This window comes from Cervus canadensis, chromosome 6, assembly GCF_019320065.1.
Source record: "Cervus canadensis isolate Bull #8, Minnesota chromosome 6, ASM1932006v1, whole genome shotgun sequence".
NCBI lineage: Eukaryota > Metazoa > Chordata > Mammalia > Artiodactyla > Cervidae > Cervus > Cervus canadensis.
In genome coordinates this window covers 13,705,333-13,722,875 of record NC_057391.1, presented here as the reverse complement: position 1 = coordinate 13,722,875, position 17,543 = coordinate 13,705,333, and the positions used below count along the sequence as shown (strand labels likewise).

Below are 17,543 nucleotides of genomic sequence, written 5' to 3'. Positions count from 1 at the left end.
AATGCATACAGCCATAGTGACTGAACACACAACATACATGGTAACCACCTGAACATAGAGAATTCAATAAAAATAATTGTCACAGACATGGTTAAAATCTGAATGACAAATTCCAATTTTTGAAAAAAGAAGACTCACATAGTTTTGAAAAAGATAAGATAACTAAGCCTTTAATGGAAAGGTGTGGAAGTAGGGAACTGGAAAACTTCTTGCATTGCAAGAGAGACAAAAACTGTAGATTTTTCTTGAATGTGAGAGTTGGAGAAACATGGGTCCCGTAAAATGTTTAACCATCTTCTCTGCAGCCGATTAAGCCAACCATGGAGGCCTGGTGTGCAATGGTTGCAAACAGCAGCCTCCTCCACAGTGTATGCAGCCTGTTGCCTGTGGGCGTTGCCTTAAGGAACCCTGGAGACAGCACTTTCCAGTGGACATTCATGACTGGCATGCTGTCCCCAGCCTAGGCTCCAGGCTTGTAGCCGAGGTGCCTTTGGAAAGCCCAAGGGCACAGTGGTCAGCGTCCACATTGGCCAAGTCATAACGTCCACCCACACCACGCTGCAGAACAAGCAGCCTGTGATTGGGGCCCTCCGCAGGGCCAACTTCAGGCTACCTGGCCGCCAGAAGAGCCACATCTTCAAGGAGTAGGGAGTTACTAAGTTTAATGTGGATGAATCTGAAAACATGAGGGCAGAAAAGCAGCTCACCCAGGATGGCTGTGGGGTCAAATACATCGCTAATCGTGGCCCCCGCACAAATGGTGGGCCCTGCATTCATGAGAGCCTTCTCTTCCTTACTCACGCCCACCAATAAATCCTACCTTCCTGTCCAAAAAAAACCTTGCAGGTGTCAGCAGAATTAAAACCATAAGCAGTATTCTGTCCAAATCAGAGAAGATAAAAATAAATAAATCATACCTATCACAGAAGGCAAGAAAAAAGAGAAAGCTTAGATCAAAACATGAAAATAAACTACCCCCCAAAAAAGAAAGAAAATAAAGCCCAAACATGAAAATGAAAGCAAATGCCAGAATAAATATAAATGCATTATCCTCCTCTACTAAAAGCCAAAGAGCCTGCAATTAATACAATTTCATTACTACTATGCATCCATATTACTGTATATAAGATATAGCTAAATAAAGATATTTTATAATACATATTATATATAATACAGCTAAACAAACATACTGTATATAAGATATAGCTAAATAAAGCCAAAAAATATTCCAACTACCACAAAATTGCATTCATCTCACATGCTGGCAAAGCAAAGCTCAAAATTCTCCAAGCCAGGCTTCAACAGTACACGAACCAGAACTTCCAGATGTTCAAGCTGGATTTAGAAAAGGCCAAGGAACCAGAGATCAAACTGCCAACATCCGTTGGACCATTGAAAAAGCAAGAGAGTTCCAGAAAAACATCTACTTCTGCTTTGGCTACACCAAAGCCTTTGACTGTATGGATCACAACAAACTGTGGAAAATTCTTAAAGAGATGGGAATACAAGACCACCTTACCTGCCTCCTGAGAAATCTGTATTCAGGTCAAGAAGCAACAGTTAGAACTAGACATGGAACAACAGACTGGTTCCAAATTGGGAAAGGAGTACGTCAAGGCTGAATATTGTCACTCTGCTTATTTAACTTACATGCAGAGTACATCATGAGAAATGCCAGGGTGGATGAAGCACAGGCTGGAATCAAGACTGTTGGGAGAAATATCAATAACCTCAGATATGCAGATGACACCACCCTTACAGCAGAAAGCAAAGAAGAACTAAAGAGCCTCTTGATGAAAGTGAAAGAGGAGAGTGAAAAAGTTGGCTTAAAACTCAACATTCAGAAAATGAAGATCATGGCATCAGGTCCCATCACTTCATGGGAAATAGATGGGGAAACAATGGAAACAGTGAGAGACTTTTCTTTTCTTGGGCTCCAAAATCACTGCAGATGGTAACTGCAGCCATGAAATTAAAAGACACTTGCTCCTTGGAAGAAAAGCTATGACCAACCCAGACACACATTAAAAAGCAGAGACATTACGCTGCTGGCAAAGGTCCGTCTAGTCAAAGCTAAGGTTTTTCCAGTAGTCATGTATGGACATGAGAATTGGACCATAAAGAAAGATGAGTGCTGAAGAATTGATGGTTTTAAACTGTGGTGTTGGAGAAGACTCTTGAGAGTCCCTTGGACTGCAAGGAGATCCATCCAGTCCATCCTAAAGGAAATCAGTCCTGAATATTCATTGGAAGGACTGATGCGGAAGCTGAAGCTCCAATACTTTGGCCACCTGATACAAAGAACTGACTCAGTGGAAAAGACCCTGATGCTGGAAAAGACTGAAGGCAGGAGGAGAAGGGAACAACAGAGGATGAGATGGTTGGATGGCATCTCCAGCTTGATGCACATGAGTTTGAGCAAGCTCCAGGAGTTGGCGATGTACAGGGAAGCCTGCGTGCTGCAGTCCAGGGGGTCCCAAAGAGTCAGACACGACTGAGTGACTGAACTGAACTGAACTAAAATAAAGACTCACCCTTTCCTCCTGTGGTGTTGCACATTAGGTGAACATGCGTTCCAGACAGACCCTTTGCCAGTACCGCTTAACTCCCTGCTCTTAGGTTTCCAGATGGACATGGGCTAACAAGAGGGCCCAGGGTGGACAGACATGACCACTTCAGGAAGCCATAACTTCATGAGAGAAGGAGTTACCCAGTTTTCTGGCTGGAACAACTCCAGAGAGGGAGTGAGGGTCAAACATTCCCCCTGCGTGCTTCCTGCCTGAAGGTTCAAGGCCAGTTTAGAGGGCAAAGCATGTATGGGGACTCCCACGGTAGTCTAGTGAATGAGAATCCACCTTCCAATGCAGGGGATGCAGGTTCGATTCCTGGTCCAGGAAGATTCCACATGTCTCAGAGCAACTAAGCCCCTGCAATGCAACCATTGACCCAGTGTGCCTACAGCCCGAACTCGGCAACAAGAGAAGCCACGGCAATGAGAAGCCCATGCACCACAACCAAGAGGAGCCCCCCTCGCTGCAACTAGAGAAAGCCTACATACAGCAACACAGACCCAGCATAGCCAAAAAATAATAAATAAATAATTTTTTGAAAATCATTCACTGGCCACCAACTGTGCCATTGTGCCCAGCCCCACAAGCACATCATTAGGGAAAATTCCTCCCAGGCTCCTGCCAATCATTTGCCACTTTTTCTGAAAGGTTCTGAGTTTTTGTCTTTTCCTATGCCTTAATTAGCTTTTAAATGGGGAAGTTGGGAGATGGTATATCTAGGAAGGGCTTCCCCGGTGGTTTCAGATGGTTAAGTATCTAAGAAGGTTGTTGAATGTCATCTTAAGCCTAAGATCTTATGACCTCTTATTTCAATAGGAGGCCCTTTTTAAAAACTGTCTGTTGAACCTCAGGTGTTGTGCCCTGCACCTAGAGCACAATAATGAACAAAGCCTGGCCCCACGCCCTGGGGAGGTGCTCATGGCCTGGGGAGGGGGACAGGGAGGCAAGCAAGCATACAACTAACTTTAACACAAGGCAGAAGGAAATAAGTGCTAAATATAGATGCCACGTAGCCAGGACAGGGAGGAGGGAGCAATTAATACTGGTGGAGGAAAGAGAGAAGCCTTTATGGGGAGTCTGCAAGGCCTCTCTCTGAGCCCACAATAGTAACTATAGACGGAGGAAAATACCCACACACCGCAAGTGCGATCAGTATTCAGAGCCTGGTCATCCTGGGACAGCTGAGCCCCTTGGAGGGGAAGGTCAGCCCACCGCCCAGGCCCCGCCTCCAGCTGGGACCCACAGAAGAGGTGTGGGGAGGGGGCAGATGAAATGGACCGCATCGGGCTCAGGGGAAAGCAGTGACCCAGGATGAGGTATCAACGTACAGGAGACCCCTGCCCTGAGCATTCGAGGTTTCTGACGTTACCTAAGATGAAATGTTGCTAACAGTCAGGAGAGGAGTTTTGGGTCTTTTCTCAGTCACTGGTTGGAGAGGAGGCCGGAATGAGACAGGGAGCTGGTTGAGTCCAGCCCCAGGAAACACGGGTGAGAGTCTCAGCTAAAGGAGGAGAAGCAGAGCCCAGCATTTATTGACAGCGTCATGGGGCAGGCACTAAGAGCATTGTCTTAGCTAGTGTTTGTTATTCTGCAAATACTTACTGAGCACCTATTCTGTGCCACACACTGTTTTAGGCACTGGGGATACGGTGATAAACAAGACAAAGATACTCCTGGTGAACAAAGAAACAAATATTTGACATAATTTCAGTGATATATACCTATCATCAGTATTAAGTACTATGAAGAAAAATAAAGGGGAAAAGAATAAAAGGAAGTGTCACTGTCAAGAAGTGGTCAGGAAAGGCCTCCCGGAAGAGGTGGCATCTGAGCAGAGACCCGACTTAGCAAGAGAAGAGCCTTACAGCATTTTAGTGAGGCTTCCGCAGCCTAAAGATGAAGAAACAAACCTCAGATGCCTTCCCTGGTGGTTCAGTGGTTAAGACTCCATGCTTCCCATGTGGGGTGTGGACCCTGTCCCTGCCTGGGAACTAAGATCCCACATGCCAGTGCTGGGAGGCTGAAAAAGAAACAAACCTCAGAGAAGTGCAGTGGCTTTCCCTAGGTTACAAAGCTCCTAAGACTCCTCTTGGGAAGGGTGTGAGATTCTAGACTCTGGTGATGAATTCAGAAGCAGCCCCTGACCCTCAGACTCTCCATTCACAGACAGCTGTGGTGACAGACCCTTAGGCAAATGCACTTGGTAAGATGTCGGCCCATGGGTTCTTCTTGCCCTCTCTTCCCCCCTCCTCCTTCCTACCTCCTTCTCCTTCCTGCTTTTACAACATTTTATTATAAAAAAAAAAAAAAACACTGGGAAGTCTATTATAAACAAAGTTTCAATTCAGTGAATAATTTTAGAAAGAACACTTTAACCGGTGCCCAAGAGAACAAGATATTTTAGCCACCATCCCAGAAGACTTCATGTGTTCCTTTCCATGTTCTTATCATTCACAGTAACCCCTTCCTTGTCTTATCATTTCGTACAATCTATATTTGTATTCCTAAACAGTACAGTTTTGCCTAATTTTGAACTCCATTGAAATGGTATTAATATAATTTTGTATATATTCTTGTCTTACTTCTTTCACTCAATATCACGTTCACAAGATTCATCCATGTTGCCAAGTATATTTGTTTATTAGGTCTCCCATAACAAAGAACTACAGGCTGGCTGGCTGGCTTAAACAAAAGAAATTTATTTTCTCCTAGTTGAAGAGGCTAGAAGTCTGAGATCAAGTTGTCAGCAAGGTTACTTCCTTCTGAGGGCTGTGAGGGAAGGCTCTGTTCCAGATCTCTTCTTGGCTTATTGATAGCTGGCTGTCTTCTCCCTCTGTCTTCATTTCATCTTCCCTCTGTATGTGTCTATGTCCAGATAGCCTCATTCTATAAGGACATCAGCTGTATTGGATGCACGCTGGCCCATATGACCTCATTTGAACTTAATTGACTACGTAACTAAATATAGTCACACTGAAGTATGGGGGTTAGGGCTTTAACCTATGAATATAGATGGGGGAGATACCACTGAACCTAACACTGGATGTAACTATGGTTCACTCATTTTCATTATGGTGTGGTCATCTGTTGTATGTAAATCATGATGTATTTATCCATTCTGCTGTTGATGGGCACTCGAGTTGTTTCCAGTTTGGAGGCCATTACAAATAACACTGCTTTGAATTTTCTTTTACCTGTAACTTGGTGCAGGTGTGCATGAATTTCTTTAGGGTTTGTAACTAGAAGTGGATCAACTGACTCACGGGATGAGTTTATCTTCAACTTTATTCTTTTATTTTTTAAATTGACTTGGCTGTGCTAGGTCTTAGATGTGGCTCATGGGATCTTTGGTCTTTGTTACGGTATGTGGGATCTAGTTCCCTGACCAGGGATCAAATCTGGGCCCCCTGCATTGGGAGCATGGAGTCTTAGCCACTGGGCTACCAGGAAAGTCCCTATCTTCAATTTTACAAGGGATGTAGAGTTTTCCAAAGTGGCTACACCAATTTCTTCTTACCCCAGCCATAGAGTCTCACATCTCCATGGCTCTACTCCTCACCAGCACTTGGTATTAGCAGACCTGCCAGGGTTAATTGTGAGGTAGTTTATTTTGCATTTCCTTAATGGCTGATGGCATTGAGCACATTTTCACACGAACCATCTAGAGCTGCCATTTTGTAAAGTGCCTGTTCAAGACTTTTGCCCACTTTTCTATTAAGTTCTCTTTTTAACCTTTGAATCACTCCACTCTATACACTCAGAGCAATTTTATTATCATTTAAGGGCATAGTGTTAACCTTCCTGCTACTGGACCTTGGCTGGTACCATCAGATCCATCCTGAAACTTTTTTAATAACTTGAATCTCAGAGAAAAAGTATTGGAGGTTTAATCTCTTTCTTCCCAGAAGCCCCTGGGCTTCTTAGGCAAACATGCCAACACTCCCACTTCAACTTCCCACCTCCACATGTGGGTCGAGTCCCACCCCAAGTCACAGCAGCCCCTCCTGTCTGACCTGCTGTATGCCACCTACACAGGACAAGGTCACTGAAGGGCATCAGGTGCAATGCCCAGCATGATCCCAGGAACCCCATATGCTGTTAGTGAATATTACTTCCTTCCCCTTCTTGATGCTCTGCAGAAAGGAAAGTGAAAGTGTTAGTCAATCAGTCGCGTCCAACTCTGAGACCCCAAGGACTGCAGGATGCCAGGCTCCTCTGTCCATGGAATTCTCCAGACAAGAATACTGGAGTGGGTTGCCATTCCCTTCTCCATGGGATCCTCCTACCCAGGGATCAAACCCGGGTCTCCTGCATTGTAGGCAGATTCTTTACTGTCTGAGCCACCAGGGAAACTACTGCAGAAAGGAAAAGTAACAACTACTGACCAGCCTCTGAGTGCCAGGTCATATGCCAGTGCCTGCTATTTGCCCATTCGTTGTCATTCTCTTTCTCTTTCTTAGTTGCAGATTTTATTCAAGGAAGTAAAATGCACTCTTTGACGCCTTCCTGACACCTGGAATTTGGACCACCTACAGCCATCTTAGACCATGAGTTTTTGCCTTAAAGGATAAAAGAACTTACCTGGCTCTGTGACAGAGAGGAGACATCAGATAAGACCTTGAAAGACAACTTGTTTTATGCAACAGAGAAATTAACCTCTGTCACTTTAAAGCCATTGTTATCTGGTTCCCTCTTAGCTGAGGCACAGCTAAATCTTGATACTTAATGGAAAATACATATTTTCAGTTAATTATAAACATCTGTTGGCTGGAGTTAACTTTTCCTGCTTCCATTAAAATCATTTTTCTGGTCAATAAATTTTAACATATTTAGATATCCACAGTCAACTTTACATTTTTCAAATAGCCGATTAGATCAGTATTTTCATGCTGATATGAGTATTGAGATCCACTATCTTAAGTGGTTATAAAATTAGGTACTCCCTGTGATAGGAAGTATTCCTTCCTCTCTAAGAAGCTGTCTTGTTTATGACAGCTACATGTAAGTAAATGTTAGGATACTCAGGAGGTAATGAATTCATTCTCTATTTATTTTTTTGGCTGTATCTCTGGGCATTCAGGATCTTAGTTCCTCAACCAGGGATCGAACCAGCCCCCACCGAAGTGGAAGTGACGTGTTAACCGCTGGACAGCCAGGAAGTCCTGAATTCATTCTTTTTGAATGCAGCTAATATTCACAGAGAACTTCGTGTGTGAGTTAGCCAGGCTGTGTCCTTCCTGTTCAAAGTGAGGCTCTCAAGTCACGGCCCTGGCCCTCCGTGACTGTAATGTGATAAAGCCATGGGTCACTGTTGGATAGCAGGTTAATGCATTTGGTCGGGGAGCCATTACTGAAATGGGAAGTAGTGTGCATACCCACACATACACCCACAAACACACAATCACGAGGAGGTTGCATGGGATGTAGGAGCAAACACTGTGGATTCTGACTGTGAAGCTTCACATGATTCACTGAATCTTTCTGAGCCTCAGTTTCGTCATCCGAAAATGGTGGCTTATCCCACGGGTGTACTGTGAGGATGAAATGAGAAAACACATAATTGCCAGCATAAAGGAAGCACTCAATCAATGTTCAGTAAAGTGGATTTGTGGCTTTGTTTTGTTTTTTTTAATTTTTTTACCTCTTTACTGAATTTGTTACAATACTGCTTCTGTTTTATGTTTTGGCCAGGAGGCATCTGGGGTCTTGACTCCCTGACCAGAGATCGGACACACACCCTCTGCCATCGGAAGGGGAAGTCTTAACCACTGGACCACTAGGGAAGTCCTGGTTTGTTTTTATTTTTAACTTAACTGGCTAAGGGTCAAAGACCCATCTGCCACTTCAGCAGAAAGCCTTATTCCAGCCATCTGAGTAACCCCCAAGCCAGGCCCCAGGGCAAGAGGCCTGGCATGGGTCCCAGGGTCTCTCATCTCCCAAAGGCAACAATACTTCTCATCACCAAAGCCTGAAAGAGCTGGGTGTAAGTACAGATTAAGTTTCCATTTTTACTTAAAAATCCTAATTTCTGGATGTTCATTTTGGGGATTACAGCAGTGGATTAGCTACTTTAAGATGTTATAAGTTGAAGTCTTTCCTTTACTTGGCTGCTAAAGTTTAATTCAATCTAATTATTTCATATGGCATCAACTATAATAGTTTCATAATTTCTAGTATATTAAGCACTTAATATGTTGTGTCATTTGAAATCACATATTAAATTCAGCAAAGTACATTTTAATGAGAGTTAAGTGGTGTGAAAATATTAATACAATGTGATGGTTCATCTTGGCGCTCATATTTTGTAGGTCTGTTCCTTATGTACAAATGCCTCGCTCACCAGGTAAGGGAAGCATTTAACTGCCTGGAGCTCAAATGGGTGTCTGACCAGAACACACTCCCACCTTTTCCCAAACAGCACTTTACAATGGGATTTCTCACTGAACCTCATAACCCAGCAAAGCAAGCAGGGAAATCATTCCTTCCATTTTAGAGATGAGGGAGCTGAGATTCATTCCTAGGACATCACAATGACCCTTCTTGGCTCACAGCCATTGCCGTTATCCCCCTGCTCCACAGCTGTTGTCAGAATAACCCAGGGGAGAGTAATGTCAGGACTCCGGTGCAGGGCGGATTTGGAGGAAGTATCATTCTTCCCCCCATCTGTATCCACACATAGAGAATCTGGCAGAGACACAGAGAAGCTGGCTGACTTTGTACTTGCACTTGGCGATTCTTTTTGAACCTTCTTTCAGAGCCTACAAAAATCACAGTGAAGCCTTAAGCTTAAGCCTTAAGGCTTAGCAACAGCTTGGGCTTCCCTGGTGGTCCAGTGGCTAAGAATCCACTTGCCAAGGCAGAGGACACAGGTTCAGTCCCTGGTGTGGGAAGATCCCACATGCCACGGAGCAACTAAACCCCATGCAGCACAACTACTGAAGCCCACAGGCCTAGAGCAACAAAGCAAGCACCCGCAACAAGAAGCCCACCACCACAATGAAGAGTAGCTCCTGCTCACCGCCACTACAGAAAACCCACACAGCAATGAAGACCCACCACAGCCAAACCAAAATGTGTGTGTGTGTGTATAAATATAGAGCAACCGCTCAAAATAATGATGTGTCAATGGCAGAATTTAAGGCAGCAAAGAAAGAGATTTGAGAGAGAGCTTCCTAGAACCCTTCAAACTGCATTCCCATATTCCTTCTAGGTGCAGTTAGCCCTTGGAGTAAGAGATCTGAGAGCAAATTCCAGTGTCGTGGACTAGTTGCGTCCCTTTACCTCTCCAGACATAGGTTTTTGCCATCAGCAAAACAGGAATATAAACTCCCTGTGCTTATCTCTCAGAGATATTAAAATAAAATAACACATCAGAGGGTCCTATGGTGACCTGAAAGGGCAAGGACTCATGCCAAGCTGAGTGAACAGGAGTTAATGAGTCTATGCAATGCTGTCCTTTCCAAGTAATGTAACTACACTTGAATCAGGGCCTCTGGTAACTCAAAGCCAAAGGATTGAAAGTGAAGTCTCTCAGTCGTGTCCGACTCTTTGGGATCCCATGGACTGTAACCTCCCAGGCTCCTCCGTCCATGGGATTTTCCAGGCAAGAGTACTGGAGTGGGTTGCTATTTCGAAGACCTTTGGTAAAAACAGTGCCCACAGTAACTCAGTAAAGGAGGAAAAAACAAAAACAAAACAAAAAATTCCACTGGTGGCTCAGATGGTAAAGAATAGGCCTACAATTCAGAAGATGTGGGTTTTATCTCTGGGTAATGAAGATCCCCTGGAGAACCGAATGGCAATCCACTCCAGTATTCTTGCCTGGAATGAACAGAGGTAGGGGTGTGGGTGTGTCAGTGTGGGTGTGAATGTGGATGTGAGTTTGTGTGGGTGTGTCTAAGAAACAGTCTGCACAGTTGCTTAAAGAAAAGAGGGGAAACCTCTCATCCTCCCCCACCCTCCCTCTCTTTCCTTGCTGGGCCTTCCTGGCCAGAGCAGGGGCAACTGGTTTCTGGTTCAGCAGGTCCCAGACCCTAGATCCACATGAGCCCCTGTGGACTGTTTCCAGGATCTTCCATGCCCCTAAAACAGAAATCAAAACTAGTGTTGAATTTTAACATCTTGCCAATTAGTCTTGAAAAATTCCTCAATCGCCTGGTTACAAAAACCACAGCAGGTAAAAGCAGACAGAAATGTTAGTCTCTAGAGCACTTTCCTCACTTGGCAGAAGTTAAAACTGAATCAGAGAGGTAGGTCCAGAAAGTTGGCCAAGATAGCCAAGACAGGTTCAGGGAGGAATGGGAACTAAAATTCAGATCTCTGTCCTCTGTACCACAGCTGCTCAACAAGAAAAAACAAACAGAACAAACAAAAAACCCACCTCTGGCTCAAAATAACACAAGCTCATAAAGCCAGAAACAGTGAACAACTTGGTCCATCAGCCTGGTCCATCTCCTGCTGGTTTCCGCAATAAGGCAGTTATGAACCCATGAGAGGTACCTGTCACCGTGACACGTGTGTGCATCGACTGTGTCCAAAAGGCTCTCACTCTAAATAAATGAAGAAAAACGTGGCTGCTAATTGAAGATTAGCATCATCTCCCATCAATGCTAACACGCTTTTTGGTTATTTGCAATTCCCATTTGTAAGTCTGAAGGAAACATCATTGCCCAAATTAGCTCTTTTCGCTCAATAAAGGCCATATTAGCATTCTGAGGTTTCTGTTTGCTTACTGCTTATTTAGAGAGAGGTCAGATGAGAAGTTGGGCTGCCTGCACCTGATTCCCATTTCACCGAACACTTGGTGGAGGGGAGGGGCTCCGAAGTCCCCAGAGGCCAGGCCAGGCGCTCCCCCGCTGGAGCTGAGTCAGGCTCACAGTGAGTTGCCAGAGCTCCACGTGGAGCACCTACTATTGACACCTCCACAGTGGCCTCCTCTGGACGACTGGCCCAGATGGGTAAACCGACTCAGGTGACTCGAGTGTTCCTCTGCCTGGACTCTGCGTCCTGTCCGCTCAGGGCTGCATCCCTATCATCAAGTGACAGCTCGACTTGTCACCTCCCTCCTGCCCACCCACGCACGTGGCCTCCATCCCCAGCCACACTGTATCCCCGCATGTTCTTTCCCATCTCTCTCAGCACGAAAAATGCTCTCCCCAGGCTGAAACGGAAGCATCATGCCCCCTGCAGCCCCGGTGCTCACGTCATGGATACTCAATATTTGGTGGAAATGAAGGCAGGGAGGAAAACCTGAGCTGATAAGGCCTTGGGAGCATCGTTTAAGAGGAAAAGGGCAGACTACACTCCTGGTCCCGAATATTTTCTCTTGAGTTACACAGTGAAGAGGAAAAGATCAGTCTTTGAAACCAGATTTGCATCCAAATCCCCAGTTCTCTCACCACTGGCAGGATAATTTTGGCCTTGATAATGTAACCAACTAGAGAATCAGTTTTCTAACCTACAAACTGGCGGGGGGTGGGGGTGGGACTGATCAATCAGATTCAGTGCCGGGCCCCGGACGGATCAAAGGGTGGTGATATTTCCCAGACCGCCACCACCCTCGAGCCACTCTATGCAAAGTCTGGGCCCCAAAGAGGACCCCTCCCCCCAATCCCTCTTTCCCTCGGCTTCAAGCGCAGCGCGCTGGTCCTGAGAGCACCCAGGCAAGCAGCGGCGCACTCGGATCCTTCCTGAGCTGGCGCCCAGCCCCAGCCGCGCAGCACACAGCTTCCCGCGCCCAGTCCCTGCCGGTTCCCTGTCGGTGGCTCCAGCACTCGCGGGGTCACTAGTCCCAACGCGACCATCGGTTCGCAAACGGTTCGGAGTCCCGGACCGCACTTCTGGGGGGATCTCTTTGGCACCATGACCTCTCGTCCCAATAAAGCATTCTCGCGAGGCACTCGCCGCCACGAGTAGTTGCGGGGATCACTGCGCTGCAGCGTTCCCCTCCGCCAAGCGCTGCGACCTACCCTTGGGCATTCAGTCGGGCTGGAGCGCAAGAGGCGCGTGAGCAACGCGCACCACGTGACCGAGCTTGTCTGCCGGCGCAGTCCGCTAGGCGCGCAGAGGTCGGGCGGGCCGAGGGCCAATTTCCCATGGTTCCCCTCATTTGCATATACGATGCAATAAGGCTATAGAGACTATTAAACTCGGTCATAATCAAACGATATGATGAAAGTATGTGTGGTACGAAAGGACATAATTTATTATGTACTTTGAAGCCTAAAGAAGGATTAAAATTTAGTCACCATAACCATAAAACTTTTTCTATTCTTAGCTTTATATACTTCCTGAGAGAAGCCCTGTATCGTGCTCGCTTCGGCAGCACATATACTAAAATTGGAACGATACAGAGAAGATTAGCATGGCCCCTGCGCAAGGATGACACGCAAATTCGTGAAGCGTTCCATATTTTTGTCCACGAGTGTACCGTCTGCACATCTCGCACCTTGATGCGAACGCTTCTCGCCTAGAGTTTCTGCTTTTTGTTTGACATAAAAGAAGCTATAGTCCCTGGAGATGAAGTAAAAGTAAGTGTGGGCAATCAAACTGATCACTTGCTGTGCTTTTCACACCTGGGCCTTGGGCCCCAGTCTTCAACCTTGCAAATCTTGCCTCCGCTTCCCTCTGCATTATCCTGAGTTCTACTGTACCTTACCCTTAAGGAAATGGCCTTGCCAAAGTTGGTCCTTTTCAGGACCAAAGCATAACAGGGCCTTAGTGCCACCATAAACTTAAGTTGTACTATACCAGGAACTTGGAACAAGACTGACTCATGCTACCTCTGAATCTTAAAATAATAACAACACTCACTCCTTATTGAGCATCTCCTATGTGCCAAGGCCTTCACCGATCTCTCATTTTAATATTCCTTACAGCCCTGTCTCGTGGGTGTTACTGCCACTATTTCATAGGAGATGCTGAGGTAAAGCCACCTGGGCATGATCATGTTAAGCAGCTGAAACAAAGCTGCGCAAATCCTGAAAAGCCCTGCCCCCAGGTAATTCAATGGCAAAAGGCACAGTCCTAATAATAAGAATGAGAAGGGGAAAAATGCCAACAAAGTTCAGATATATCAATTTCTTTCCAGGAGAAAAATGTGGGTGCATACGCCTTGCTGGTGCCTGAGCACGCGTGTAGTCCGCCTGGCGGTCTCTGCAGCCGCTGCGAGCCAGGCTGGCTTGCGTCCCGCGGCCCCGGGGCTCCCAGGCTCTGCGCTCGCCTCAGTCAAGGCACAGGGATGGTCGCCGGGCCTCAGAGCCGCCCCAATCGGCGGCGGGTGCTCAGAGCTGCAGAGCAGTGTACTATCCAGGATCCATTTCTGTTCTCTTCAGTGGAGGCAAAATGATCCTTTCCAGGAAACAGCCGAGAATAGGCATCCGTGGGACCTCACGGCCTCCAGTGCATGGAGTTAGAGGACAATCTTTGGTTTTCGTTTCTTCCCCCTAAGATACTTGCTTCCTTTGGAGGCCACTTGGGTCACTGGGTGAGTAGTTTAAAGGCCCCTTTCTGGAATATCTAACAAGAAAATGACTACTATTGGTTTGGCTCTCTCTCTTTCTAGAGAAACTGGTCATTCTTTGTCCTTCTTTGTGGCATAACCCTGTTTCAGAGTAAAAATTAGGAAAGACAGGAGCAATTCCTAGTGCTATAAAAGCCAAAGACCTAGCTGACTTCTGCAGCTCTGCAGTTCTATGAAGTAGGTATTCTTTCCCCCATCGTGTTATAGATGAGGAAGCTGAGGAACAGAGATATTCAACTGCTTGCCCTACAAATGTCACACAACCAGTCAGTGGCAGAGAAGGGACCGAGACCCAGGAAATCTGGCTGTAGAGTTTGTGCTCTTAAGCAAACACTATGTTTCCCTCTGGGAGTGTACAGAGGGAGAAAAGGCTGTTTAGAATTAATGCAAAGAGTGTGCAGGTCCACTTCTGCTTTTTTTGGTGTTCTGAACTCAAGGACAGGAGTCACATTTTTTTGCAAAGGATCAAGGCTCAACTTTAGATCAGGGTAGCTGGGAATGCGTGGACAGGTATGTGCCCAGTAACTTTGCAAAATTAGAGGGAGTGAAGGAGCACCCTCTTTGGGATGCAATTGCAAGAGGAAAAAACTTTCCTGTTCTAGGTTGACCATCCCTTACCTGACCCTTGCCCCCTCCCCCCAAACTAATCCTATGGACAAAAGATCTGAGCAGTAAGCCTGTTTAATTAGCTATGCAAACGAGCTTAGCTGCTTCCCACTAGCTGTGGTCCAGAAGCACCTAAGGATTCCTTCCCTCAGACATTTCCAGCATCCAGATGAACCCCAAAGTTGACCCCATTCATCTGGGCATCTGTTGAGTACCTGTGATGCATTGGTCCCTGTTGTAGATCACAAGAAAAGGCAAGATGTGGCTGTGATGGCCAGGGCATTTACAGTTCTATGGGAAACACAAACACACAAGGATAACTCAGGGAGGCAAGCACCCTATTAGCTTCCTTAACCAAGTGCCACAGGAACACAGAGATTACTCCCGGGAATCCAGAAATCTTCCAGGTGGGTTTTGCTGAGGGGTTACCTCAAATTTCAGAGGATTAAGGTGGGGGGGCTACCTACTGGTTTCTCCCAGGGGAGTGAAAAACCAAGTAGCTTGATGCTGTCTCCACCTGCTCCTCCAGCTTCCCTCAGTTTATCACCCTGGATTTGCTGGGACAGACGAATACAGACACTACTTGTCTGGAGGCGCATCCCTAGAGCCTTCCTCGGCTGAAAAAGGAGTGGGAGCTCCAAGAGGCATGTTTGCCTGGTTCCCCACCCCCAAACCTCAGACTCTAAAGCCCGACCTTCTTGGGTACTGCCGGAGGCCGAGGTGAGGAACAAACAACACGAAAGCTCCCCATTCCCCAAGCCCCACTTTTTCTCCCTAAGACACGGCTCCCTAGTCTGGGGCCTCCGGACGCTGGCTGTAATGCCTAAAGTGTGTCGCAAGGTGGCAACGTTGTGGCGAGAAAAAGACATTAAAAATCGGGATTTTTTTTTTTCCAAAGCATATTTTCCCTATTAATGTTTCATTTAACTTAATTAGAATCTGGTAAACTAATTAAAGTAGCTACGAGCCCCGCAATCAGCAATAATTCGTATAATTATTGATAATTACATCCATACCAATCGCTTGGTTATTAACATGTGGGGGGAACAAACCACTTCTGAAGGGAATCGGAGCCCAGGAGGGTTTTTGTGAGCTCTTTCTAGGTCGTATCCGCCTACACCTCCAATCCACAGAGAATCCGGTCCAGATGCTGCGCCCTTTCCGGCTGGCCTCAACTGCCTGCGGCTCTTTCCCCCACTTTGGGAAATTCGAAAAGGAAAGGTGGAATATTTACCAGGTTCCTCTGTGTGGGGCACAGCCAAAGAATAACTTCCTACGTAGGTAGTAAGTGTTGACCCCATTTCACAGAGAAGGAAAGTGCTGTTTCCTAAGAAGCTGTTCCGTCCAGAGGGAAAGGCGCGCGAACTCTTCCAACCCGCGCTCCTCGCCGGGTCCTAGCTCCGCTCGCCCCTAGAACGCGCTAGGGACCCACGTCTCTTCCTCTCTTGGACCTCGGTTTCTGACCCGGTTGGTTCCACGCATAAAAACGTTCCCGCTCCCTGGAGGGTCCCTATGGGGGACATCGCGCGTCTCGAGGCGAGCTCGTCCCTTAGCGACACCTCATAATTTACCCAGCCATTCTCTCAGTCCCCTCTGGGTCTAGCCCTCGAATGTCCTGGGACGGGAGGGCTCCGAGCCGCAGCACCGGGTGTTCCAGGGCCTGGCTTCCTGCCAAGATCGCGCGGCGGTTCTCCCCTCCTGGGCCCCTTCTCCGAGACCGTCAGCGCGCCCTTGCTCGCCAGCTCCGCCCCGGGCCCTTTGGACGACCAGCCAAGAAACTTCCCCACCAACGCAGCCGAAGGCTCCCGGGTCCCAGCTGCTGGCTTGCTGGGAGCACAGGACGCCCGCCTCCAGGGTCTCCACCCTGGGCGTCCAGGGCCCCCAGGGACGCGCAGTGAGAGTCCTGCGGTGTCTGAGAGCAGGTCGTCGGGGCGCGCGGGTCCCGGCCGCGCAGCGCGGCTCTGCGCTCGCTTCCTCGCAGAGTGCGTTCAAGCGCCGCCAGGGGCGGAGGCCTAAATATTATTTTAGAAAGAATGAGGGGCAAGACTCGGCACCACTGCTAGTCAAGTAAGGAGCGGAAATTGGAAGTCAGGTCAGAATGATTCCCAGAACCGTGTATTTTCCCACTCGAACCACACTCTCCTCCCTCTTCAAAAATCGCGCTGCCGTTTCCATCTTTTATCCGAGCCCAAGCAACGAGTGCGCTGTGGAAACTGAGGCCGAAGGGAGGCCGGTGGCTAGGTAAGGCCTCGAAAACCGCGGCCGTCCCCCGGAACTCAAAGGGCCGGCGTATCTCACCTTCCTCCGTGGGCTCCTCGACGTCCGCAAACCCGCTGGGACTAAAATGGCCGGAACGTCCAACACCGCCAGGACTCCCTGCCTCCCGCTAGCGGCGAGGCAGCGGACATCTGTACCCGCCTGCGAGGCCCAGGCCCATCCCACGTGTTTCGCCCCCGCCCCGCCTCAGAGCTCTAGGCCCCGGCCGACGTTGCCCGGGCCTCCTGGCAGTTCTAGTTGAACCAGGGGTTCCCGGCAGGGCGCGAATTCCGTCTCTGAGCGCCCCGGAGGAGGCTTCTGCGGTGCAGCAGGCATTGGACATGGGCAAGAGTCAATTCTCAGCCCCTGCGAACGCTAGAGCGAAGACTCAGAGACCTCACAGGAGTTCTCGTTCCTCGCCGATGCCCAGTGGAGGGTCCTAAACACGGGGCGGGGACGGCCTGTGGCCTATGGGGCAAGCTGGGTGTGCCCGAAGAGCCAGTGGAGAGGTCGCGGTGCTCGCTGCAGCCCACCTGGTCAAACACAGGTCTCAGCGCGGGCGCCTCAGAACCCGCGCTGCGGTCCCCACG

The 17,543-nt window shown here is 47.8% G+C and overlaps 1 non-coding gene and 1 pseudogene across 1 annotated transcript; both read left to right on the top strand.

The window, feature by feature from the left end:
- The first annotated feature begins 299 nt into the window (after nucleotides 1-299).
- Nucleotides 300-420, top strand: LOC122444449 (annotated as a pseudogene).
- Nucleotides 421-12,878: 12,458 nt separating this feature from the next.
- LOC122444500 lies at nucleotides 12,879-12,985 on the top strand. The gene has a single exon (XR_006270318.1). It is a non-coding gene; the product is annotated as a U6 spliceosomal RNA (small nuclear RNA).
- The last annotated feature ends 4,558 nt before the right edge of the window (nucleotides 12,986-17,543 follow it).